The 27,866-nt window shown below is 41.6% G+C and overlaps 1 protein-coding gene across 5 annotated transcripts in view; it reads right to left on the minus strand.

The window, feature by feature from the left end:
- The window catches only part of col8a1a (collagen, type VIII, alpha 1a), a 154,039-nt gene that overhangs the window by 34,411 nt on the left and 91,762 nt on the right, over positions 1-27,866 (minus strand). The window lies entirely within an intron of this gene.

A 27,866-nucleotide genomic window follows, 5' to 3' on the forward strand; every position in this document is an offset into this window, starting at 1 on the left:
TTTTATATTCAATCCCCTTCGCTATGAAGGCCAGCATCCCATTCGCCTTCCTGACCACCTGCTGCACCTGCAAGCTGGGTTTTTGCGACTCATGCACAAGGACCCCGAGGTCCCTCTGCACCGTCGCCTGCTGCAGTTTTTCGCCCCGTAAGTAATAGTCCTTCCTACCATTCTTCCTACCAAAGTGGACCACCTCACACTTGCCAACATTAAATTCCATTTGCCATTTCCTGGCCCATTCGCCCAGCCTATCTAGATCCTTCTGCAGACTCTCCACACCCTCCGCACAATTTGCCGTTCCCCCAATCTTGGTGTCATCCGCAAATTTCGACACCCTACACTCGGTTCCCTCCTCCAGATCATCTATATAAATGGTAAAAAGCTGTGGCCCCAGCACCGACCCCTGGGGCACTACCCAACCCATCTATCAGGAAGAAACAGGAGCACCCAGAGGAAACCCACATATATGCGGGGACAACATGCAGACTCTGCACAGACAGTGACTCAAGCTGGGAATCAAGCCTGGATCTCTGGCGCTGTGAGGCAGCAGTGCTAACCACTGTGCCCCGTACCACCCTAAGGCCACCCTAGCAGTGCGCCGTCGGGCACACGTCGTAACACCCCATCGGGGAACTGGACCCTAGTCCTCTGCATGACAGGCGGGGATACTAGTGAGGAGCTGCTGCTGCCTTGCTTTGCTGCAGCAAATGACTTGTGATTAACATGCACAATTTTTTAAACCAACAGTTTATACCAATAAAAACCGACCGATAAACACTAGATGGTGCCCTCCAGCTGGCTTCAAAAAAATACATCTGGTGTTAAAAATAATGATCCAAACTTAGGAAAGTGAAGGGAATGTATGAATTCACAGAAGGCTAATGTGCACTTGTCTTCACATTACAGAATCAGTCTGACTTTTTAGGGTTAATGCTTTTGACCATTTTGACAAACAAAATGAAAAGGTGTCTGGATTGCAGCTCACTTTATCACCTCAAAATTGGCGTGGAGCTGGTTGTAAGCTGACTGTCATTTGATTTGATTTGATTTAAACATCCATCAGTGTTATTTCTCATCGGGTCAGGACACTTGTTGAGTTTCCCAAAAATGTAAACTTTCTATCATTGCTGCAAATTCCATTTGGAATTGGTAAACATTGGCCAAATCCACACTGTTTACTGAGTTTGCTTCAACTAAGATCAATTGAAATTTAAGGCCGAGGTACATGTCAAACTATCTCACCTACTTTGTGGTTGTGTTATTAATGTAGCTCAACTGTTCCATCATTGCAGTAGTGCTTCTTTGTGGGATTTGTCATGCCAGGCTACCAGCTAGAGTGTATTTGTCTAGATCGCTCCTATGTTAATTAGATAATATTTAAATACCCTCGTTTCTTTCAAATGGAACTTTTGCACCTGTTTTATAGAGATGGCAAAGTGTCTCCCAAACTGCATGTCGACTGTAAAGGCAGGATAACAACTCAGCTTTCATCTGCTCTAATATCTCCTTTTGTGGCTCAGTGTCAAATTTTGTTAGGTAACGCTCTTGCTAAACACCCTGGGATATTTTACTATGTTAAGGATGCCATGTAAATGCAAGTTTTCTGCTGTCATTGTTATCTACTCTTACATTCTGCTATTTCCAATTTTCCATTTGCTGTCTATGACCAGCTTGTTGCACTGCATGGTCTCTTTAAGAATGTTGTGTGGTCACACCTATGGGAAGTTTGCTTGTGTATAGCTTGGTTGGTTGGTCACATTCTCAATTATGCATTGCCATGCACCCACAAAGCTGAGTGGAAGCATCAATTGCCAATAACACGTTGCCATGGAGCAAATTGCATGTCTGGAACTTCAATGGCATATATTGACAATGCCAACGAAGAGGAACTTACTGACGCCATCTAAGGGAAGGAGGTTTGCACAAAATAACTTACTCTGGGCTTACCTGGTGACAGAGGGGTGACTGGCACACACTGGTAGAGTTTCACAAAGCACATTTTATGCCACTTCTGCTTATGTGATATTTTAATGGAAAACACTTGCCCTTTTTTTGTAGGTTACTTGTTGATTTGTGAATAATATAGTTGAGGAACAAATTGTAAGCATTTAAGAAGGTCATCCGATCTAGTGGTATCTGCTCTAGCCATTTTTATTTTGTTCTTGTTTTGAGTGGTTCTGATTTTTGTGATCTTTCAGATTTGCGTTTCTACAACCTACGATTATGAATGATGATTCTCGAGTGTTCATACAATTGCAGCTTTACGTGTAGTGACAGAAGAAGTAATAATTCCTGTTCACCTCCCGTAAGCTGAGAGCAAAACATTGTCTGATTTTAAGAAGGAATTAGATATAGCTCCAGGGGCTACAGGGACTGGGGGGGAAGGAGGGAATCAAGATATTGAATTCAATGACTAACCATGATCAAAGAGAATGGAGTAGGCTCGAAGGGCCAGATAGTCTACTCCTGCTTCTAGTTTCTATGTTTCATTAGCTATTTGGATAAAATATCACCGTATGAAGGATTAGCGTGATGGGAGGAAATGATCTTTTATTGAATACGCTGACACTGCATGAATTGTAAATTAAATACTAAACAACATTTCTAGTTAAATTATTACATTTAAATCTTTCTCATGTCATTGGATAAAGTTGTTCATTGGTTCTATGTTAAGTTGTGAATCATTCTTGTGTGTGAACCAGCAGAAAAGAAATCTAGTTTCCTTGAAGCAACACTTGATTTACATTCACTTGTACACAGACTTTCCAGCTCAGAATTTAACATTGCCATGATAGTCCAACATACCGTCACAGGCACTGACCGAAATAACACCCAACATAACTCAGATCTACCAGTATTTCAAGTCGTTCGCTCCTTGTAACTGAACTGTCGATGTATTTTCGTACTTTAAGGAGAAGTAATCCCTGATGTGAGGTACCAGTAGTAGATATTAGATGAAAATCTGTTTATTTGTACAGTGTGGGCAGAGAAAGAGAATTATCTGTTCTAAGGTTGGACCTTGTTAATCTTAGTTTTGCATTCAGGCTCTGGATGGGTGCCTTTGATATAATACTCTGTCATACTTTACTGAGTATGGATGTCTATTTCCTGCAGCCAAATGTTCAATTAATGGGATGCATGGCTTTGCATTATTAAAAGGAAGATGTGCCTTAACCCATTTGCGGCAGTAATAGATTACAGCAAATTTGTAATTGAGAAACAAAAAGATTAAATTATAGAATCTCTACAGTACAGAAATAGGCCATTCAGCCCATTGAAACTGCACTGACAACAATCCCACCGAGGCCCTTTCCCTGTAACCCCGCATATTTACTCTGCTAATCTACATGAACTGAAAAGAAAGTAAACTAAGTATTGGGATCTAGGGCCTTTGTGTATGTTGTACTCATTGGTCTTTCAGGCAGTAATCTGTTTGGTACAATGTTAACCAAGGTGCCCATAACATACAGAAAATACCCTGAATACAAGCAACGTAAACAGAAATTCCTAAACCTCTTAAGCCCCACCACTACGATCACTTACAATTTGAAATCATTTGCTAAAAGCGCATAGATCTGAGGAAACTTCTTACCTCATTAAGTAGAAAAGTGATGACAAGCTGTTGTTTTAGAGGACATGTGTATTCAATTTCCATACCGTAATGTCAACATAAAACTATCAGCTTTAATAAATTATGCTGTAGATATTGATAACATGAATCAACTTTATTAACCAGTGGGTTTAAAGCAAATGCCATTACTTTGGAATACGATTATTCATAGACCATAGAGTTGGCCAGATCCTTTGTGGATCACAGTTTGATTTGATTTGATTTGATTTATTACTGTCACACAGTGAAAAATATTGTTTCTTGTGTGCTATATAGACAAAGCCTATGGTCCATAGAGAATGAAAGGACAGAGTGCAGAATGTACTGTTACAGTCATAGCTAGGGTGTAGAGAAAGATCAACTTAAAACAAGGCAGGTCCATTCAAAAGTCTGGTGGCAGCAGTGTATTTTCAGTTACAAATTGCACTGATTTCTGCAGTTGCTGAAAATGTGAGTTTTCCCATAATCAAATGGCTTGAATATTAACTGTACACACATCTTCAGAAGGTACATTGCTAGAACTCAATGTCAGCTGAGTTGATAAAGACATTGCTAGTATAAAATGTAGCCATGTTATTCCAGAGAGATCCCCTGAGGACAGATAATCTCAACCAGCATGGCTGTTAAACAATTATCCTCCCTGTCACTGGACTCAGGAGGGGAAATAAATCATTCAGAATAACTGCTCCTATTAATTTTTCAGTGACTCCTAATCAAAAATGTGCAAGGATAAACACAGGATTGGGCTCAATGCCAATGGGCCTGTATTGGCTTAGAATGGTAAGCAACCCACATTTCTGACTGTAAATGCCTCAAAAACACCCACTTTGTGTTTGGGATCAACTGCAGCAGAGGCATAAAACCAGTGGTATCATATTGACCATGGATTATGCATCCTGCATTTGTATGGCACCTTATTATAACCTCAGGATGTCTAGAAGTCCTTCATAATAACAAGATTCCTTCTGAATGCAGACAAATGCAGTGATGGAAACTGGCCAATCTGTTTGTGTTTTGTAGCGTTGAGTTGAGCCCAAGCCGTAAGATAAACCTCCATGCAGAAGGATATCACTGTCTCCAGTTGGATAAACTCACAGTTCAAATCTGTTCAGATAGTTAATACATTTTGCTAAGTTTTTTACTGACTTCCAAGCACCCAGGTTCATATTTCTCTATAACATTACAGTACAGGATTCATTTACTCCCACATTGGGGCATCTATCTATAGCAAGTGCTTTCTCTGATCAAGAGGAAACACCGGAAATCTCCACTTGTATGACAGGCTGCTAGGGTATATGGAAGGACAATCTAGTATGATGCTACTGAAAGTCTCTAGCTTTCCCTCTTATGTTGTGGTGAAGTTCCAGCTTCCCCTTGGTGCTGGTAATGATGGTGCTGTCAAATATCGGGAATTGCTCTGTGTAAACTCTTTCAGAGATGAATGAATTTGTATTTATAGGGTCAGACTCTCTCAATGCACTTTACATCCCACAGGTTCCTTCTGAATGCAATCACTCTTGTGCAGGCAAATGGGCAGTCAATCTGAATGCAGTACGACCAAAAAAACACAAGCGCCTAAAAGCTGCACCCTCCTTTGTGGCTAGGATTCTCCAGTGCCACTGAAATGTCAAATTCTCCATTCGCATTTGCAGCAGGGCAGGCACAGACAAGTTTGGAGAATCACATCCAAATGAATGAATGCCCCGGTCATTGTTCTTTTGGTAGTGGGGGTTAAGGTTGGAATATTGTTGAGGAGAATTTCCTTCTCAAGTTTGTTTGGTGTCAAATGATCTTCTTTCCACTGCAGCAGGCAGGGAAGGTTTTGGTTTAATATGTCATCTAAAGTAATACACCTGCGAGAGTGCAATATTCCACCAGTGCAGCACTGAAGTGCCAGCCAAGATTATGTACCCAAACTGTAACAAGCTGAATAGCAGAATATTGTAGAATCCCTACAGTACAGATGAAGACCATTCGGCCCATCGAGTCGGCATCAACTCTCTGAAAGAGCATCTTACCCACACCCCATCCCCGTAATATGTACCCCACTAATTCCCTTGGCAACCTAAAGGGCAACTTAGTGTGACCAATCAGCCTAACCTGCACATCTTGTGAGAAGAAACTGGAACACCTGGAAGAAACCCATGCAGATGTGGGGAGAATGTGCAAACTCCACACAGACAGTCACCCAAGGCTGGATTCAAACCCAAGTCCCTGGTGCTATGAGGTATCAATGCTAACCACTGTGCCACATAACAACCATCTGACAACTATCTGGCTTAGAGGAAAGAGCTCAACCAATTGGGCCAAGCTAGTGTGCTGTTCTTTGCTAGATTGTCATCATTGGTCTTTCAGGCAGTAATCTGTTCGATACAATGTTAGCCTCACCATCATACCGATAACTATACACTGAATTCTCTCCTACTGTCTCATTTGTTCCCTAATCCTGTTGCCCTGGTCTCCAGGCTTAAAGGGCTCTACAGCTCACATTGGCCCCAAATCCTACGCTGATTGTGAAAAGGTGGGCAGCTGTTGATCTGCTGTCTGGTAATCCACACATGCTTCCTTAATTTACGACAATTTTTCTTCCACTGCTTCCTCTTCCATTCCCATTGGGGAAGCATAGCTATGAACTCAGCAACATTGGGGAATTGAACCTGCATCCGTATTTTCAACCATTATAGCATTGCACATTGATTCCATTGGCAGCTGGCCATACCAGACTTTTAATCCTGCAAAAAAGTCATGACAATACAAACATTCAAAAATGAAAAGGCAGGGGAAAAAAAAATAACCAGCTGGCCCATTGGACCTGAAATAACAGCACAAGACAAATTCAATTACAAATAGCACTAATCTTAATCACAAGCATTGCATGAAAAGTAGAATGTGAAAAGTAAGTGATAGTTTCCCATTGTCACATTACCATAGCAATGCATCGCACTTTCAGCAGTGCAATGTCAGCAGTTTCATTCAGCCTGGCTAGAGTAGAAAGAAGACTAAAGGAATTTATCCCAAATTCAGTGCCTCTTTCAGTAATCCCAGTTTGATTCAGATGTAATACAGACTTCCTTCACCACCTACCTGATAATTTCCTGTGATATCAGAGGGTGGATTGTATACAAACCATGAAGGTAGCAGAACAACAGTTTAAAGGGCAAGGTTGTTAAAGAAAAATAGATGAGATCCTTGGCTTTCTTAATAAAAGGGTAGACTACAAAGACAAAGGAAGTCATACTGCAGCTTTATAAAACACTTCATTAAGCCTCAGCTGGGGTATTGTGTTCAATTCTGGGCGCTAAATGTTGGGGAGGATATCGAGACCTTAGAGAGGGAACAGGAGAGATTGATTAGAATGGTAGCAAGGTCAGGGTGCTATAAGGATTGTAAGGAGGGTTCCCCTTAAGGCAGATATTAAAGCACTTAGCCAGGCCCTGTCTCCATCTCTGTCCCCGTCCCCAGGTTCTCCTTAAGGCACAGTGGCACAATGGTTAGCACCGCTGCCTCACAGTGCTGGGAACGCAGGTTTGAATCCTGGCTTGGGTCACTGTCTGCGTGGAGTTTGCACTTCTCCCCATGTGCAGTTTTCGTCTGGGTGCTCCGGTTTCCTCCCACAATCTGAAAGATGTGCTGGTTGGGTGCATTGGCCGTGCTAAATTCTCCCTCAGTGTACCTGAACAGGTGCCGCAGTGTGGCAACTAGGGAATTTTCCCAGTAACTTCAATGTAGTGTTCAAGTGAGCCTTACTTGTGACCAATAAATAAAGTTAAAACAATATATAAGTAATTGGAGAGCTGATAAAGATGTTCAAAATCATGAATGGTTTTGATAGTGCGAATAAAGAGAAATTGCTTCCAGAGTTAGAAGGCTCAGTACAGCAACAATAATTTAGATACAGCCTTTAATGTAAGAAAACGTCTTTGCAAAAACCTCTTTCTTTGCACCCCAGCTATGACTGTAACAGTTCATCCTGCCCCCTTCCTTTCCTCCTCTGCTATGTACTCTATGAACAGTATGTTTTGTCCGTATAGCGCGCAAGAAACAATATTTTTCACTGTATCACAATACATGTGGCAATAATAAATCAAACTGAATCAAGCCAAATCAAATCAAAGTCATGTCAGCGAATATTCAGTGGGGGGGAGGGGGCGGGACATCATGTGGCAGGAGAACTGGTTAATTATCTGTAAATGCATTAAGATCAGGTTCTTGCCCTTTGATCCTCATGACATCACCGGCGAGAGGCACGGAAAATCGGGAAAAGCGATCTCTCCGGAGAGAATTGCCTTTCCTGATTCTCCCCCTCCTTTCTGCCCATGTGGCAATCGCGAGGTCCGCGAACACAGGCTCCAAATCGCCCTCCATATCCTTACAGCTGTGCAGTACACTCATTAAAACATCTATGTTCATTTTCCTACTTGTCACGAAGTGTAAAAGAATCAGAAACAGCTCGAGAATTTCACTAGCTGTCAAGTTAAATAATTTGACTCCCCTAAGCGTGCTGTCTTCCAAAATCAATGCAATCACCGTTACTTTATTGTTTGAAAGTAAATCCAGAATAAATATTTCCACCACAAATTCCACGCTGAAGAGGTAATGCCAACAAGTGTCTGCTTCTGAACAAGTACAACATATTGTTTCCTCTGTGGACAGATGGGTATGCAAGAAGCGCATTGTAAATACCTTTTTACTGTGGTCGTAGCCTTTGTATTTTAACACCCGATTGTTTTGACCTATAGCCAAACTAAACGAGCTGCTACACGGTGATGGAGAGACCCATCCGACAGTACTGTTTTCACAGGCTGTCCCTGGGATACTTTCATGTGTTTGTTCTCCTGTGGCGTCTGAGAGCTTGAACTCAAAACAGCTCCATGAAAAGAATCTGGGCTACCCACCAGTCCAAAACGTGCCCGGTGCTACATTTTTCCCCCCCCCCGAGCTGAATTGTTAAAATGACCTAACTGAGTTGCTTAAGGTTATGAAGTTGATCCAAGCAATTTGATCACTGTGCCAAATTCCAGGAGACACAGCTTTTTTTTAAAATAAAATCAACCCCGATCAGGGAGGAACTGGACAATATTCAACATAGGAGCAGTCCAGATCTAACTACTTTGGCTAGAGAAACAGCACGAAGAGGAACTGCAGCTTGTCGAGGAAATTCAGGGAGCTCAGGAGTTGCAAAGAGACCACAAGGCAGAAGGAATGTTTGAAAGTGTCCTTATCCTGCACATAGGCTCTATAAGATGCTTGGAAATGGTCTTATCTGAAGGATCTATAGGACGCTTGGAAGTGTGTTCAATAACAATACATTTATACGGCGCCTTTAATGTAACAAAAAAACTTTTTACCAAATTGACACTATTTCTTCCCTGAATCTGACTGAGTAGGGTCCCATTCGTAGACATGCAGGGTAGAATAGGTGTAGGGTGATGCGGCGGCGCGGGCTCGTTGGGCCGAAGGGCCTGTTTCCCGTGCTGGGTTGTTCTTTGTTCTTTGTTCTTTTTTAAAACCCCACAGAATTCCACAGGACCGTTATGAAACAAAATATTTCACGGCGCCACATGTGAAGAAATTAGGCCAAATGACCATAAACTTTTTTTTCAAATTCATTTTACGGGACATAGGTGTCACTGGCTGGACCCAGCATTTATCAGCCATCCCTAATCGCCCTCCATTTCAGAATCAACTACAATGCTGTGAGCCTGGAGTCACATATAGGCCGGACCAGGCAAGGACAACAGATCTCCTTCCCTACAGGGCATTAGTGAAACAGATGGGTCTATATGACAATCAAAGTGGTTTCACAGTCATCATGAGGCTTTTAATTCCAGATTTATTTTTACTAACTTCAAATCTGACCACATACCATGGTGAGATTTGAACCCCTGGGTCTCTGAATTCTAGTCTAGTGACAACACCACTATACCACTGCCTCCTTTTAGTCAAAGAAGTAGGTGCAAAGGACCAACTTAAAGGAGGAAAATCAGGTAGAGAAGCAGAGAGGTTTAGAAAGGAGCCAGAACTCAGGGCCTAGGCAACTGAAGACAATAGCTACTAATATATCAGAGGAAGTAAAATTGTGCATGCACAAGAGACCAGGATAAGAGGAGTGCAGATATCTTGGAAGGTTGTGGGGTTGGAGGTGATTACAGAGATAGGGAGGGATGAGACTATGGGAGGATTTGAAAACAAAGGTGAGAATTTTAAAGTCAAGACGTTGCTGATTAGGAACCAATAAAGTAGGCCAGCGAGCAGAGACCTTCACTGAGGTAATTCACAGCAACAGAGTTTTGGATGACTTCATGTTAATGGAAAATAAAAATCCTACTCCTCCATCATACTGCTCTCACCTCAAGGCCAGTTAGGGATGGGCAACGGATGCAGGTTTTGCCAGTGACATCCACATTGAGTGAAACAACTAAAAAGAAAATCCTCAACAGGACAACCCAAGAGCTAGAAAACCTCCTGCTTCTTATTGTCTCCCACCATCACCCTCTGCCGATGAATCAGCACTTGTCCAGATTGAACCCAATTTGGAAGAAGTATTACGTGTAGCAAGGGCACAGAGTGGACCCAGGGGATTTCAATATGCACCACTTTATTTTGAGCTGCTGGGTAGCTTGGTAGCATCATTACTTCCTGAGTTCACCAAATCCTGAGGGATAATCTGCCAAACTGGGTCTGTGGCAGATGGTGAGAGACAAACAGGTAAAAACCCATCAGACCATATCTTTACCAACCAGTCTGCACCAGATGCAACTGTCAGTGATAGGATTGATAAACATGACCACCTTATGGAGATAAAGCCCTTTCTCATGATGACGATATTGTGCATCATGTTGTTTGGTGCTATCACTGTGCAGGATGGGGTAACGTCAAAACAGATCTAGCAGCTCAAAACTGGGCACCCACGAAACACAGCAGAATTGAACCACAATTTGAAATCTCACGGCCTGTCATGACCCTTATTCTACCATTCCTGTCAAGTCGGATGACCAAACCTGGTTTAATGATAACTGTAAGACAGTATGCTAGGAGCAACATTGTGCATAGTGAAAAATGAGGTGGTAACCTCATGAAGCTACAAGACAGGGTGATCAAACGATGGAAGCAGCATGCGATAAAACTAAATTATCTCACAACCAATGCATCAGATCAAAGTTCTTCAATCCTGCCACATGAAGTCCTGAAAGCAAAATACTGATGATGCTGGAACCTGAAACAAAAGCAGAAAATGCTGGACAATCTCAGCAGGTCTGATAGCATCCGTGGAGAGAGAATAGAGCCAGTGTTTCAAGTCTGGATAACCCTTAGTCAGAATTGAAGACAAAGATAATAGGATGAGATCTGTACTGAGAGGAGAGGGTGCTCTAATTGATAGGAGTGGCATAGAAAAAAAGACAAAGGGGATGTGGTGATTGAGGCTAGTAATGGTGCTAACAGTGTCCATTAAGAGATTGGAGGAGAAAGCTCCACAGATATTCCCATACTCAATGGTAGCAGAACCCAGCACGTCAGTACAAAAGACAAGGCTGAAACATCTGCAACCTCCTTCAGCCAAAAATGCCAAATGGATGCTTCAGCTCAGCCTCCACCTGAGGTCCCTCAAGTCACAGATGCCAGTCTTCAGCCAATCCAATTCATCCCTTCTGAAATGAAGAAATGGCTGAAGGCACTGGATACAGCAAATGTTATGGACCCTGAGAAAATCATGCACTGAAGATGTGCCCCAGAATTAGCCAAACTGTTCCAGTCCAGTTAGAAAACTGTCATCTACCCAACAGTGTGGAAAATTCAAATAACAGAGAATGCTGGAAAAACACAGATCTGGGAGCATCTGTAAAGAGAGAAAGCAGAATAACATGTTGAGTCCTTTTAGCTCCTCATCAGGACTAAAGAAAAAACATGCTAGATAAGAAAGTGTAAACTGTGAGATTGCAACAAAATGTGGTAACTTTAAGAAGAAATGGCAGGTGGAGTTTAATTTAGATAAATGTGAGGTGATGCATTGTGGTCGATCAAACCAGGGCAGGACTCATTCAGTTAATGGTAGGGCACTGGGGAGAGATTCAGAACAAGGAGATCTAGGGGTACACGCTCATAGCTCCTTGAAAGTGGAGTCACAAACTGATTGGTGAAAAAGGCGTTCAGCATGTTTGGTTTCATTGGACAGAACATTGAATACAGGAGTTGGGACATCTTGTTGAAGTTGTACAAGACATTGGTAAGGCCAGACTTGGAATACTGTGTGCAATTCTGGTCACTCTATTATAGAAAGAATATTTTTAAACTAGAAAGAGTTTGATTTACTAGGATGCTACTGGGACTTGATGATTTGAGTTATAAGAAGAGGCTGGATAGACTGGGACTTTTTTCTCTGGAGCGTAGAAGGCTGAGGGGTGATTTTATAGAGGTCTATAAAATAATGAGGGGCATAGATCAACTAGATACTCAATATATTTTCCCAAAGGTAGGTGAGTCTCAAACTAGAGGGCATAGGTTCAAGGTGAGAGGGGAGATCTACACTACACTACACAAAAGGGTCCCGAGGAGCAATTTTTTCACATAGAGGGTGGTGAATGTCTGGAACAAGCTTCCAGAGATAGTAGTAGAGGCAGGTACAATTTTGTCTTTTTAAAAGTGTTTAGACAGTTACATGGGTAAGATGGGAAGAGAGGGATATGGGTCAAACACGAGCAATTGGAACTAGCTTAGGGGTTAAAAAAAGGGGGTGGCATGGACAAGTTGGGCTGAAAGGCCGTTTCCATGCTGTCAGTCTCTATGACTCTAAAAGACTGATAGCTTGGTGTGGGAGGAGGGTGTTTACATTGAGGCAATACATGTATAGGATATTTAAAACAAAATGGGTTTAGGATAGAGGAAAATTGCCCACGTTTGTCTTGCTTGCAAAAAGCAGAACCAATCCAGTCCTACTAATTACTGCTCCATCAGTCCACTTTTACCTCCTGGGGCCAATTAGGGATGGGCAACAATGTTTTACCAATGACTCTCCACAGCCCATGAAAAAAATCAGCAAAGGGATGGAAGGCGCCATTGATAATGCTTTGACGTAGCACTTAGCAATAACTTGCTCATCAATGTTCTAATTGCATGCTGCCAGAGCCACTCAGCTCCAGACTTCATTACAGCCTATTGGTCTGAGCATCGGCAACAGAGATAAATTCCAGAGGTGATGTGAGAGTGACTGCCCATAATCAATGTAACATTTGACCAAGTGTGGCATCAAAGAGATCAATCAAAACTGAAGTCAATGGGAATCAGGGAGGTAACTCTCCACTGTTGGAATTTTACTTAATGTGACAATGATGTGGCTTAGGCAAGAATTATATGAATTTGTAATTTCACTGGCTGATCAAACATATGTTGAACTGTTTAAAAACTACAATGATTTAAGATGGCTGACACAAGTCACATGATATCTGGTATTGCAAGTTGACCAACTTCTGTAAAGTTCCAATGTGAAATACAATTTAGATATGCTCAGACACCTTCATGGAATTTCAAATGTGAGGATGTCAAGGACCACTTCAAAAGGATTTACTGAAATGTTCTGGATGTAACATTCACATTTCTACCAGGACTACCTTTCCAGCAGAGAAAAAGTGACTGCCAGAACAAAAATTATATCTAAGGTATTTTCCTAGCTCATCTGGGTGGATAATGACTCATTTAGGGGGTTGACGGTTGGATCATTATCGAATCTAATCATCCCTGGCCATGAAACAAAAATAACCATTGGTTCAGATATCAGATAAACAAATCTCTACTGAAATCATTATGGGGAGAGAGATCATGTGATTGAAGTAACCATTTTGAAATCATTCTCATATAGCTATTATACAGAGAGGTACGGAGTAGTGGGAAAAGCTGCCAATGAAGCAGCAACATTCTTCCCTCATCTCTCAAGTTAAGGTCCTATCTCTTACAATTTAATGATCCAGCACAGAGGTAGTGAATTTGCCATTAAAAGGAACCAAGGTGCAGAATTCATTGACTTTTGGAAAGGACGGACAATGGATTCAAAAGAAATTGTCACTGGCAGTTCCATTTACATGGGCTTCAACTCAACTCCTGGAATCTAAAAGAACTTGGAAAAATATCTGCCACATCCACAGTGACCAGCCAAGGACGCATAACACCGAATTTTTGAGTTTTATTTTCAGCGTTGAACTTTAATTTGGCTAAGAAAGTAACTTCATACAGCACAACTTGTAAATTTTGCATGCTTGTGCGTGTGTGAATGTAGGTCATGAAAGTTTGAGAAATGCAGGTTTAACTTTTTAAAATATATTTATATTTTTAACTCAATAAAAAAGCTAACAACTTTTTGTTTTAAACCTCGAGAAAGCCTATCTCATTTCTTTGCAATCGATAAGTAAATGGAGTTCTTCATAATTGTATCCTAAGTACCTTCAGCTGTTTCATCAATGGCCTTCCCTCCAAGGTAACGTCAGGAATGGAAATATTTGGTGATGATTTGACAGTGTTCAATATCCTTTGCAACTCCTCAAATACTGAAGCAGTTTGCGCTCACATATAGCAAATCCTAGAAAAGGGTCAGGCTTGGGCTGATTAGTGTCAGACAAGTGCCAGGCAATGACCATCTTCCAGAAGAGACAACCTAACCATCTCCCCTTGGAATTATTGATGGTATTAGTGCAACATCCTAGGGGTTACCATTGACCAGAAACTTAACTGGGCCAGTCACGTAAAAGTTATTTGATGCCGCAAATTTTGTGACAAGTGACTCACCTCTCACCAATTTTAGCCCAGTAAATGATGCAAACTGGCCTCCCATCCATTGACTGTCCACAATTCCCGCTGCCTCAGAAAAGCATGCAGCATAATCAAAGACCCTACGCACTCTGGACATTCTCTGTTATACCTTCTTTCATCAGAAAAAGGTACGAAAGTCAGATCACATACCAACTGACTCCAGAACAGCTTTTTCTTTGCTGCCATCAGACTTTTGAATGGACCTACTTTATAATACGTTGATTTTTCTCTACATCCTAGCTGTGACTGTAGCACTACCTTCTGCACTCTCTCCTTTCCTTCTCCTGTATTTACTCTATAAATGGTATGCTTTGTCTGTGCAGCACAAGAAACAATACTTTTCACTGTATACCAATACATGTGACAATAATAAATCAAATCAAATCGCCTCCAAAGCCTTTCCACTGTCCACAAGGCACAAGTTAGGAATGTGATAGCTCATGGCTGCTCTTTGGAACAGTGGAGCTTGAGGGGCAACCTGATAGAAGTCTACAAGATTATGAGGTGCATGAACAAAGTGGATAGTCAGAAGTTTTTCCCAGGAAGAGTCAATTACTAGGGGGCATAAGTTTAAGGAGCAAGGTTTAAAGGATATGTACAGGGCAAGTTTTTCCACAGAGAATGGTGGGAGCCTGGAATTTGCTGCCGGGGGAGGTAGTGGAAGCAGATATGATAGTGACTTTTAATGGTCTGGACAAATACGTGAATAGGATGGGAATAGAGGGATATGGTCCCTGGAAAGATAGGGGGTTTTAGTTCAGACATCAGCATCGTCAGTGCAGCCTTGGAGAGCTGAAGGGCCTATTCCAGTGCTGTAATTTTCTTTGTTTTCTTTGTTCTTTGGTATTTGTTGACAACTATTTCCACACCCCCAGATTCACATGAACACCCTTTCTACCAATCCATTTATCCAGTACTAAAGTATTTCCAGGTCACAGACTGTGATATACATAAATTCTGATATTGTACACTCTGTTCCTACTATAGAGGCTACTGTTTTCAGTCACATGACTCCTAAGTGACCATCACAACTATCAGAAAGTAATAAGCATTCCTGGGGTTAAGTTAATTCTCCTTTAAAAATAAAGTTGGGCTGGAATCTTACTATCATTCACATCGGTGGGAATTTCCCATCCTGCCGCAGCCAAATTCTCTGACTCTGCTGATTTAGCTTCTGACCATCCTCTCTGTCTGCGCCCCTCATAATCTTGTAGACTTCTATCAGGTTGCCTCTTAACCTTCATCATTCCAAAGACCAACCATGAGCTATCGCATTCCTAACATGCCTTGTGGACAGTGGAAAGGCCTCGGTGGTGATTTAATTTGATTTGATTTGATTTATTATTCTCACAGGTATTGGTATCTATTCTATACATCCAAAAAGTTCTCTGCCAACTCCAAGTTCTCGCAGCCATTTCAAGCTCTAGCAATGTGCCCCTCACCTGGGGGGGAGATACCACCCTGGAGAGCTGTCAGACAATCTGATTGGCTGGTGATCCCCAATCCCTGTAGCAACAGCTGGCTGACAGATCAGGTTTCCCTCATGGAAGTTCAATCCTCTCACCACCCTTAAAACTGCAGCTGGACTGGAAACTGTGGAGAACAATTGGCCACTTAAGGGCCTCAACTGGCACAGATTTCCCATCTGAGGCCTTGCCCAGCCCAGCGTAAAACCAATGTGTGGTCAGGCCGACAGGATCTCAGAGCGAATCCCAACCCTGCAATTTCACGCTCTGCCCCACTCTCACCGGTGAGCAGTGTAAAATTCTGACCAATAGAACAATTTCCCATCCTCGTTTCATTAAACCTGAAACTGTGGTTGATTGATTACTCATCTGTGCATAGATATATTTTAGGTGAAGTTGGATACCGAGAAAAGAATAGAGCTGATAGAGCAGGAAGATGATCATAGAATCCCTACAAAATAGAAGCCATTCAGACCATTCAGTCTGCACCAACTCTCTGACAGAGCGCCTTACTCAAGCTGTCTCCCCCACCCCACTCTGTAATCCCACACACTTCCAATGGCTAATCAATCTCATCTACACATCTTTGGACACTAAGGGACAATTTAGTGTGGCCAATCCACCTAGCTTGCACATCTTTGCACAGTGGGAGAAAACTGGAGCATCCGGAGGAAACCCCCGCAGATCCGGAAGAACGTGCAAACTCCATAAACACCCAAGGCCAGAATTGAACTCCGAGTCCCTGGCACTGTGAGGCAGCAGTGCTGACCACTGTACCATCATGAGAAGACTTGTGTGAAACTTTAACAAAGCCCATGGACCAATTGTATTGAATGGCCTGTTTCGCTTATAATTTATTGTAATTCCATGTGACATCACACCACATCATTTTTCACAGACGGACACAGCCTGGAAGCTTTTGCCCAAAGGTACAGTCTTTCTATCACTTCTGAGTTAACAGTGATACTGTTCAGATGTTCAATGATAGAAAGGTGGCAGTATAATCCAGGAACCAGTTTCCAATCTGAATCCCACAGTGCATTAAAGCCAAGACAGGTGTTTACCAGAAGGCTGTCTTGCACAGTGTGAAAGTGCACTCCATGTCAGTGCAAATATGCTTCTTAAAGGTACCCAAGTGACCTTTTGAAAGTTTGCAATGTTAATAAAAAAGTGATGGATGTTTCTGCTCCTTCCTAAAAGCAGGGCTTTGCATGTGTTTTTATGCCATGCTTTTTTCTGTGGCTTACCTCATGTGCATGCTTCAGTCATCAGGATTATTCAGGTTACATCAAAGTCTACAGAACCAGTGCGAGAGTGTTGGCAACAGCATAACTGCAGTCTAACCCTCTTTCTGGTTTCTGTTCCACATGAATCCCTTGAATTCTTTTTGAAATTAGGTGCGGCCAACCCTTATGTTTCTGATCTGAACGCCCATGTGTATTTTGAGCTGACTTGCAAGCTGGTGTGGTGGACATTCTGCCGACTCGGATTTGACAGGCTGCAAGTTAGACTCGAAGGCCTCAACTCGCAACAGTCCGGAGGCTGCTGACATTCCTTTGTAAAATATCAATAGATAACAGAATGAGTAGGCAGCGTGCGTGTGTGGTATACCAACAAAAGAGGAAATGTGGGTAGCAGCTGAGTCTCAAGACTAGAACCAGCCCATTATTTAAATTAGGGAGAATCACCAGGGTCATCATGGCGTGACCGGCCAGTAAGATCGCGCCCAGCAGGTTCAGTGACCAGGGAATCATTTTGACTTTGAGCAGTAGTGTAAAATAGACTCGTACAACACAGAAGCAGGCCCTTCGGCCCACCATGTTTACGCCAACTATCAAATACTCATAAACTAGGAACAGAACAGGTGCTCATGTGTTCATGTACGGGAAAGGTTTGTCAGTTAGCTTGTTTATTCCTGACTGAAACAGCCCATGACTACATGCAGTAAGATCTTGACCAGAAAATCCCACCCGAGATTGATGGACCTTTGCATGGTCTCCCCACTCCACTCACTATGATTCCCATGGCAGGTGGGGCAGAAAAATTCCCCCCTCAGACTTCATAGGATTAAGTCTCTGAGGTGCTTTGACTAATTTCCTGACATTTTTCTGATCTCCTTCTGAGATTGAGGATGTTCTGCACTCTTTCTTTCTGCCAGTGTGAGTATCCTTCTCCTGGGTGGCCATGGAGTTTTGTCTTGTTTCTTTTTTATCTCCACCAGGATCTGAATAGTAAATCCAAGTTTCTGTTTGTTTTCTTTGCAAGAATGTTATGGTGCTGTGGTTTTTCCTGACAGGGTGGCATGATGGCACAGTGGTTAGCACTGCTGCCTCACATGCCAGGGGCCTGGGTTTGATTCCCTGCTTGGGTCACTGTCTGTGCGGAGTTTACACAGTAAGAAGTCTCACAACACCAGGTTAAAGTCCAACAGGTTTATTTGTAGCAAACACCACTAGCTTTCGGAACTGGCTGTTCCTTCGTCAGGTGGGTGGCGTGTGGAGTTTACACATTCTCCCTGTGTCTGTGTGGGTTTCCTCTGGGTGCTCCAGTTTCCTCTCACACTCCAAAGACGTGCAGGTTAGGTGAACTGGCCATGCTAAATTCTCCCTCAGTGTATCTGTACAGGTGCTGGAATGTGGTGACCAGGGGATTTTCACAGCAATTTCACTGCAGTGTGAATGTAAGCCTTACTTGTGACTAACAAATAAACTTTTCCCTGGTCCATTTCAATCCTGTATGATCTTGGTTGTGGAGCCCCTTCTATTAATATACCATCTTACTATTTGTCTTGTACTCATCCTCTCTTCCTGGGCTTCAGTACTAATAAGTCTTGTGTTCTTTATGAAGTTAAAGTTACAAGCCTGTCTCTTTCTCTGCTCTTTGTCGATATTTCACCTTCCTGTGATCATTCGAGGTAATGTTAGGTTTTATTTTCTGTTGCAGAGCTGCAAGTTGTGTTCTCAATCTCCTGTTCATCTCTGATGGTAAGGTGGTAAGGTTCTAGAACTCAAAGGAGCTAGCTTTTCATTCTGCTTCATCAGGTCCTCGATGGCCCGTTCATCTTGCTCAGCTTCTCCACTAGTCTTAAGATAATGAACTGGACTGAATGAATCCGCATTTCTTCACAACATTTTGGAATAATCCATTCATAATTTGCACAGCCATGTCTAACACCACGATATCCACAATGTCATGTGTTGTATAAATCCTATTCAGTGATTGCTTTCATAATGATGCTGGGCAATCTGTTCATTTCAATCCACCTTCAGTAACAATCAATGACCATAAGGAACATATTTCCTTTAAAATCAAATCAACCCATTCCCAGATGCTCCCATGGCCTTGATGGAAAAGTAGAAGGTGACAGTAATTGTTGTTGTTCTTGGCTCTTCACTGCACACGTAAGGCAATTGGAAATAATTTATCCTATAGAATGAGTAATGCCTGGCCACATGACTGACTGCTGGGCTCTTGCTCAAAATTTTGCTGTCCCTAAATGACATTGGTGAAGTCTTTGAAAGACATCAAGTCAAAATATTTTTGGAATGACTATTCTGTCATTAAAATCTAGAAGATTTTCAATGATTGTGAGGTGCTTTTCAATTCAAAGTACTGCTGTAGCATTGAATGTTGGGAATATAGTCTGATCATCCTTCCAGGCAATATTTTGTTAACTGGGCACATTTGTCATATTCCTGTGGCGCTTGTTTTATTTCCCTCTTTGCAGTAGCTGGTAGTGTCATATAACGAGAGATGCATGTGCTTCCACCTCCTCAATGAAATGTAACACCTCCAGATTGGATCTTTCAACTGGTATCCTTGACATCTGTACTTCCCCATAACATGATCTGTTATGGAGTCATATCTTGTTAATCTTAATCTGAATTGTTGGATTCTTGGTGGCATTTTTGCAATCTCCTTCATGTTCAGAAGTGTGTATAGGAGTTAATAAACTTTTTCAACTTTGAACCATAATCCTATCAGGTAGTCACAGAATTTCACATGTGTCCATGTTGTTGTCAATGCTCCGTTTTCAATTGCAGCACACCTTTTCTCTGTGTCTGTGAGTGACCTTGAAGCATAATAAACTGGTCTATGTTTAGTACCTCTCTGCAGTTGAAATAATACTGCACACAGGTCTGTAGACTATGCATCTGCTCCTACCACTGTAGTAGCTTTGTAATGTGCCAAAATTTCAGAGGAAATTAAATGATCTTTGATTTTCTCAAAAGCATTTTGCCAGGCCACATTCTAGCATCACTGTTGATCTTGTCTCAACACCTGAATTAAAAGTCTATTTAGTAGGAACTTGTCCACTCAGTTGACCATTCTGAATAATCTTTGAAGTTCAGCAACGTACCTGGGATGCGGAAACTCTCTGGTTGCCTTTACATTGTACAACAATCGATCCACAAAATAGCAATCTAGAAATTTAATCATAGGTTTGACAGCAGTGCATTTTTCATTCAATGTTACACCCCCGTTGTATAGGGGGTGTAACATTGAATGAAAACCTAATTGAATGAAAACCTAAGGTTTTGTTCTTCTCTTATGGAGCCATGTACATGGATGTTGTCCATATAACATATTACTCCTTCTATGCCTTCTGGTGTTTGGGATACTATTCTCTGGAAAATTTCAGGAGTGGATGCAGGTGCAAATGCTAATCTACTAAAGCAATAATGACTTAATGGTGTTACTAATTTGGTCTGAATTCTGCATTCTTTGTCCAGAGGCAAATGCCAAAATCTGCTGTTTACATCCAATTTGCGAATAGAGTACTCTTGGCTAATTTATCGAGGCTCTCATCTATTGAGGCAATCGGTTGGATCTCACATTTGTTGAGTTAAACCCACACAGATTCTAATGGGGTTTTGTGGCCTGGAGCCATGACCATTCCTGAACACCATTTCATTGGCATGGTTGCTCGTGAGATAACTCCTTGTTGTTCTTAATTTTACCCTTGACTTTATCCATAAATGGGTAAAGGATTTTCCTTAGTGTAAAGAAACAAATTGGCTTGTCAGCAGTTCTTAAGGTAATAAGGTGCATGTTCTTCGGTCTTCCCAACTTTGGGAACAATCTTGAAAATTCATTGGTGAATATATTGCTGTAAAACTCTTCTGCACCTTCATGGATTAACTTCAATTTTAAGCTTGCCTTCCTGCTTAGTAAAGAAGATTCATGATCCTGGATGGCATACAGAAAGGTTCAATAATTTATCTATTTTTGTGCTTCAATTTTGTCATGTGTTGGCCTATGATTTTCTATGTTGTCCCATGTGGACCTTGTAACTTGATAGATGAAGGCTGTAAAGTAATGGACTTGCCAGATAAAACAGAAAGACCAGCCCCTGTGTCTAATTTTAAGCAACATGGGGTGTCCATCCCCTTCAAGTTTAATCCTCCAGAATTTATTTCCATTTAATTTACTTCCCCAAGGAAAGTTACTTGCTTTCCCTCTGGTTTTGCCACTTTTTGCATGTGGCTTGGTTTTAATATTTTTCCTTCCTGTGTTTTAGATAAGCAGAGAATTTTAAAATACTTGATTTTCCCACAATTGTGGCACTCATCTCTCCCTGCTGGACATCCTTCCCACTTCTGGAGGATCTTCCTGCCAGACTCAGTGTATTCCAAGATGGTGGTTGGTGCATCTGCCCCTCTTGGTGCATCTGTTTGATGCGCTTTCCTTTTTCTGATCTACATATTGAATGGCCTCACTTGTTCATTTACATGTGACCTCGCCATCCCTGTGAACAAATATTTTATTTTGCTTCCTAAGCCCCGTATTTCTTGCGATTTGTAACCCCCCTTGATTAGAGTTAAATCTCATTCAGCTTCATCTAAGACTCAAACACTCTGCAATCATGAATCGATCCACTCCTCAATATCAATGATAACATGAGTAAGACAGCTGTGAAGGGACCGACTGTTGTATAGCTTCCCTACCAGAGACAAGGCTCACCAAGAAACAAGTCACTGAGAGGAAAACATCACCTATCCGTCTGACAGGGGAAGAGTTCAGAGGAAACGCGTGAGCAGAGTGTAGGTTTCTCTGTAAGGAACTCATACTCTCGATGATAGAACCGGTGGCACCGTGGATAGCCTGCTGCCTCACAGCGCCAGGGTCCTAGGTTCAATTCCAGCCTCGGTCACTGTCTGTGTGGAGTTTGCACATTCTCCCCCTGTCTGTTTCCTCCCCTAGTCTAGAAGTATGCGGGTTAGGTGGATTGGTGTGCTAAATTGCCCCTTAGTGCCGGGGGATTCGCAGGGGTTATGGGGATGGGGGCTGTTGTCAGTGCAGGCTTGATGCCTCCTTCTGTACTGTAGGGATTATTTGATTCCATGAACCCTCCACATATGGTTCAAAGTGTTTTGTTTCCATCCACCTTTCAACTCAACCAGGGCTGGTTAATCTCATCTGTGCTATCTATCAATACTCCAATGCTTTGTGTAGGGGAAAGGGTGAAAATCATAAGCATGATGTAATGATGATGCTGATGTAATAATGATGTCAGCCGACATGATTGAGAAGTAAGAGATTTCTGGAAGGAGAAGAAGCTCCAACTTCATGTAGAGGTCTGAATGTGTAAATACTCGCTGTAAATAAAGAATAATGGTTTTAAAAAATGACAGACTCGAGCAGCATTCTTTGGCAGAATAGACAATCTCCGAAAGCCATGTCTAAACTTCGACTACACAATGCAACATTGCACTCCACTACAGAGGTGAAGACTAGTTCCATGAGGAGACTGACACTGCCATCAACAGAATCCTTAAGCCGGACCATCTTTATTTACTGGGCGATTCCAATGAGAGGATGGACATGGAGCAGGAAGAATGGTCCTCCAGCCTCAGACGTTACGGCCTGGGAAAGATAAATGAGAAGGGACACGGACAGCTTGAGCTTTGCTGCTGCGAGCTTTGTGTAACTAACTCTGTTGACCTAATAGAAGTCTAGAACATTATGAAGGTCATGGACAGAGTGGATAGTCAATTACTAGGGTGGAAGAGTCAATTACTAGGGGGCACAAGTTTAATGTGTGAGGGGCAAGAATTAAAGATGTACAAGGCAATTTTTTTTACAGAGAGGGTGGTGGGTGCTTGGAACTCACTGCAGGGGGAAGTAGTGGAAGCAGATACGATAGTGACTTTTAAGCGACGTCTGAACAAATACATGAATAGGATGGGAATAGAGGGATTTGTTCCCTGGAAGGATAGAGGGGCAGCATGGTCAGCGCAGGCCCAAAGGGCCTATTCCTGTGCTGTAACTTTCTTTGATCTTTGTTCTTTCAGAATAATACAAGAGCCATCCAAGGTCAGTTCCTTAACACCGGAAAAGAAGTGGAAAAGTATTTTGTTACATTATTGGATGCGACGTGAGATGAAATGAAACAGCAGGGCATGACAGCCGTGTTTTTTTAAAAAAGTCTTTCACAGATGTGGGTGTCACTGGTCAGGCCAGCATTAATTTCCCATCTCTAATTGCCTTTGTGAAGGTGATGGGAGGTGCCTTCTTGAACTGCTGCAGCCTTATGTTTTATTAGGAAGGAAATTCCGGGATTTTGGCCCAGTGATAGTGAAGGAACGGCGATATATTTCCCAGTCAGGATGGTGTGGGCTTGGAGGTGAACATACAGGTTGTGGTGTTCCCATGTATCTGGATCCTTCTGGATAGTAGAGGTCATGGGTTTGGAAGGTTCTGTTGCTAGTGTTTGTCTGCAGGAAGAAATAACTCATTTAAGACTTGATGACAGTCAGTCGAATTTTACAGCTACAATTGCACAGTGATGTAAAGCTACATGTCATTGATATAACAGGATTGTTCGCAGGAATGGGCAGCCAAAATCTTCAAATAAAGACATAATGATCCAAAAATACAGTTCCAAAACCGTTCACATTCGCTGCTCTTGCATAATCTAGCATAATCACAGAATCCTACAGTGCAGAAGAAGGCCATTCATTCCATCAAGTTTGCACCGACCACAGTTCCACCCAGGCCCTGTAACCCCATATATTTACCCTGCTAATTTCCCCTGACACTAAGGGGCAATTTAGCATGTGTAATCAACCTAACCCACACATCTTTGGAGTGTAGGAGGAAACTGGAAGAAACCCACACAGATGCAGGGAGAACACATTAACTCCACACAAACAGTGACCTGAGGCCAGAATCGAACCTGAATCCCTAACGCTGTGAGGCAGCAGTGCTAACCACCGTGCTGACCCCACTGTGCTACCAAAACAAAACAATCTCGACTGATTGATTACCAATCAAGCCAGTTAACTCACACAGTTCCCTTACAGATAGTAACACAACTAAGCTAATTCAGTCACTTAAAAGCATACATTTTGTTTGCTATTGTTTTTGAATTGCGGGAGGATTAACTTGATGGGTTGAGACTACATTGGTTTTATAAATTGGACATTTCAAAAAAAAACCCTGACCTTGGATAATCCTGATCCAAACACAACATTGCTTGCCAAATGAGCTATCAACACTGGAACAGTACATCGCGGATTGATTCTTATCTTTAAATTCCAACCAAATGTCCTTTAAAAGAACAAATTCTTGATACATGGAAGCTGTTGCAACATATGGGCCCCTTGCCCTCATACTTTTTTATTGTGGAAGAAAATTTGAAAATAAGTAACACAGATGGTTTTGATTGTTAAAGCTGAAATTTTCAACTCAACAAGTAGATCATTGGTTGACAATCGGACAAGCCCAGACCAAATTTCTGTTAGATTTTAAGGCCATTTGATGGATTCTGCAAACCTAATGTTCTATCACCATTCAAATTCTTTAGAAAGCATATCATGTTGCCCCTCAGGTCAGAACCAGGTCGGAATAATTCTGAAACTTCCCAATGAAAAGGCAAAAATGTGCACAAACATTGGAGAGTCATTTTCAATGCAAACAATATCCCCTTGCTAGCTTTCAAATCTCATTCTTACACCTAGGCTGATCTTCCTCCTGTTTCAGGAATTCCTTTTCGTGGACCTTTGAGTAATATTTCAGGGTAGGACACACATCCACTTTGGGTCAGGTCACATTTATTCCCCACGCCCAGTTGCCTTAAGAAAATGGTGGTAAGCCATTCTTTTGAATCATTAGCAGGGAGGTTAAGAATAATTCACTGAATGTGGTACCCTGAAATACTAATTGGGTTTTTTATAACAGAACAAGCTTTGGGTGGTTTCTTCCGCCACAATCCAGAAATTACCCAACTTATAAAAATTTATCTTACAACTGGTTTTGAACTCCTTAGTCTAGGTTGCTACCTGTTAACAGACTACATCTATCAAAGGCACTGATGGGCAATCTAGGCTACTGAGTGAGATGTATGAATGGTCCTCCTTCATCTCAGTGGGTGCAAGGTTGAAATTGGGCTTGTTTACTAACTGTGATCCCATGAATAAGATTAAATACACTTAATATCCCCGAAACATTTCATAACAAGTTGTAGATAATGCTTAATCATTTCTATATTAATGAACTTCAAATGATAAAATAAATAACTTGGATGCAGAGGGAGTGCACAGCTCTCACTTTCAAAGCTGTATGCAATCAGCACATATTCACTTGACCTTGCTTTGTGTATGGATTACTTCATTTATAACGATAGGAAAATGGGTACGCAGACAGAAATCAGCAGAATGTGGCAACCCTGCGCATGGACAACAGTCAACAAAATATCCTGTGGACTGCACTCAGAATCCAGATGGGCTACATGTGGGCCCCAGGCCGCAGGTTGCTCACCATAGATCAAAGTGCTTTTAAGACTGTTAAAGTTTATAATCATAGCCTTGCCGGATTTTAATTCTACACATTCAGATCTACAATCTGTATTTTGTTTTATTCGTGGAACATGAGTGCCACTGGCTGGGCCAGCACTTATTGCCCATCCCTGGGAGGGCAGTTGAGAGTCAATCAGATTGTTGTGGATCTGGAGTCACCTGTAGGCCAGACCAGGTAAGGATGGCAGAATTCCTTCCCCAAAGGACATTAGTGAACTCGATGGATTTTTCTGACAATCGACAATGATTTCACAGTCATCAGTAGATTCTTTATTCCAGATATTTTTTATTGAATTCAAATTCCACCATCTGCTGTGATGGAATTTGAAGCTGGGTCCCCAGAACATTAACTGAGTTTTTGGATTAATAGTCCCGCGATAATATCACTAGGCCATCGCCTAATCTTAATCTGTAAATCTGTATCGGCATCAATGAGCGATTTCTAACCCTCCCAAAAAACTATTAACATTATTATCATGCCATTGAAGTTATGCATAGCAATGTGAGGATTAATCACTTCCAAAATTCAGGCCATATCAAGTCCACACAGCTCCCAGCATAGAGGAGCAGCTGTACATGGAATTATTTCAAAGGTACAGTACAGAAGTAGACCATTTACCAAACATACTCATGGTAATGCTGCACTCAAACCTCTCCTTACCCCTCTTCATCTAACCTTATCAATATAACCTTCAGTTCCCTTTTCCTTCATGTGTTTATCTAGCATCCCCTTAAAACTATCTATGGTATCAATTACTCCTTTTGGTCATGAGCAACACAAAGGATAAACTGGCTATACAAAACAGATGTCCATTCGCAGCATTACAGACTTTCCAACAGCTAAAACAATGCAGGTTTCCAACCATAACAAACTGTACCTATGCAGAATCCAACTGAACTGATTTACTGTTTCAACTAGTTCAATAATTCAGTCTACCCACACCAACAACCCAGTGATAGCAAGATGAAGCTTCAGGCCAAACCAAATAGAAACTGTATTTAGGTATCAAATTGTGCTAGTATTGAGGTCTGCTGTTACTTACCAAAGGGCAAATATTTCTAAGTTTGGCCGCTAAGATATATTTTGCAGAAATGTTTCCATTCTATTGTGTCAGCAATACAGTGAATCGTACAGAAATATTCATACATAACAAAGGTATGTATTGCCTGAAGATTGATTGTGGTTGACGTGTTTAGGATAAATCTGCTCTTAAGATACTGAAGTTACATTATGCAAATATACAAATGTTTATTGTGTTTGGATACAATTTCTGGGTCTAGCATGTTAACAGAGGAGCTAATTCATTTTAAAAAATCAGGGTTAATATATCCCATTGAAATAGCAGAACAATGAATTGCATTTGAACTGATAAATGTCGATATGCTGGTAATCACTTTAAGGCAATTTCAAAGTCTATGGGTTGATAATAAAGTAGACCCAGCCATTTTAGTTCATAATGTGTGGGTGCGCTGAATGTATCTAGACTCCCATTAATTGCAGAGTGAAATATCCAGGTTTTTGTGACTGGCATAAGTGCACACTATGGAGATTCAAGGGCCACTTATTTTCTATGTTAAGGCTCTTGTGACAATATTCTTATGTGTTTTACGTAAATGGATGAAATATGTTTTAACTGAACTACTGTCGATAGGAAATGATGCAAATGCATTGACATGCTAATTATTAATATCATACACATAATTTCACTCAAACATTTTCTTTTTACTGGCTGGATGGAAGCACATGGACAAATATTTCAACAATGTTATAAAATGCAATGAAATCATTGCTACATTACATAGGATGTGCAGCACAGAAACGGGCAATACACATGCAGGTATTTATGCTTCAATTGAGCTTTTCTCACATCTAAATCTACCTTCTATCCCCTTCCCACTCAAATGTCTGTCTAGTTTCCCCTTATATGTATCTATACAATTCACATTCTCACCACTCTTTGGGCGAAGATATTTCTTTTGAATTCCTTATTGTATTTCATGGTGACTATTTTAAATTGATGGCCTCTAGTTATGCTCTTTTCCATACAAACATATGAATTAAGAGGAGAAGTTGGCCACTTGGATCCTTGAGCTTGCTCTGCCATTCAATGAATCATGGCTGATCTATCTTTAATCTAACTTCACATTCCTGCCTACCCTCCCATAATCTTCAATCCCTCTTTTTTATCAAGG

Source organism: Carcharhinus amblyrhynchos, chromosome 15, assembly GCF_965287045.1.
Source record: "Carcharhinus amblyrhynchos chromosome 15, sCarAmb.v2.hapA, whole genome shotgun sequence".
NCBI lineage: Eukaryota > Metazoa > Chordata > Chondrichthyes > Carcharhiniformes > Carcharhinidae > Carcharhinus > Carcharhinus amblyrhynchos.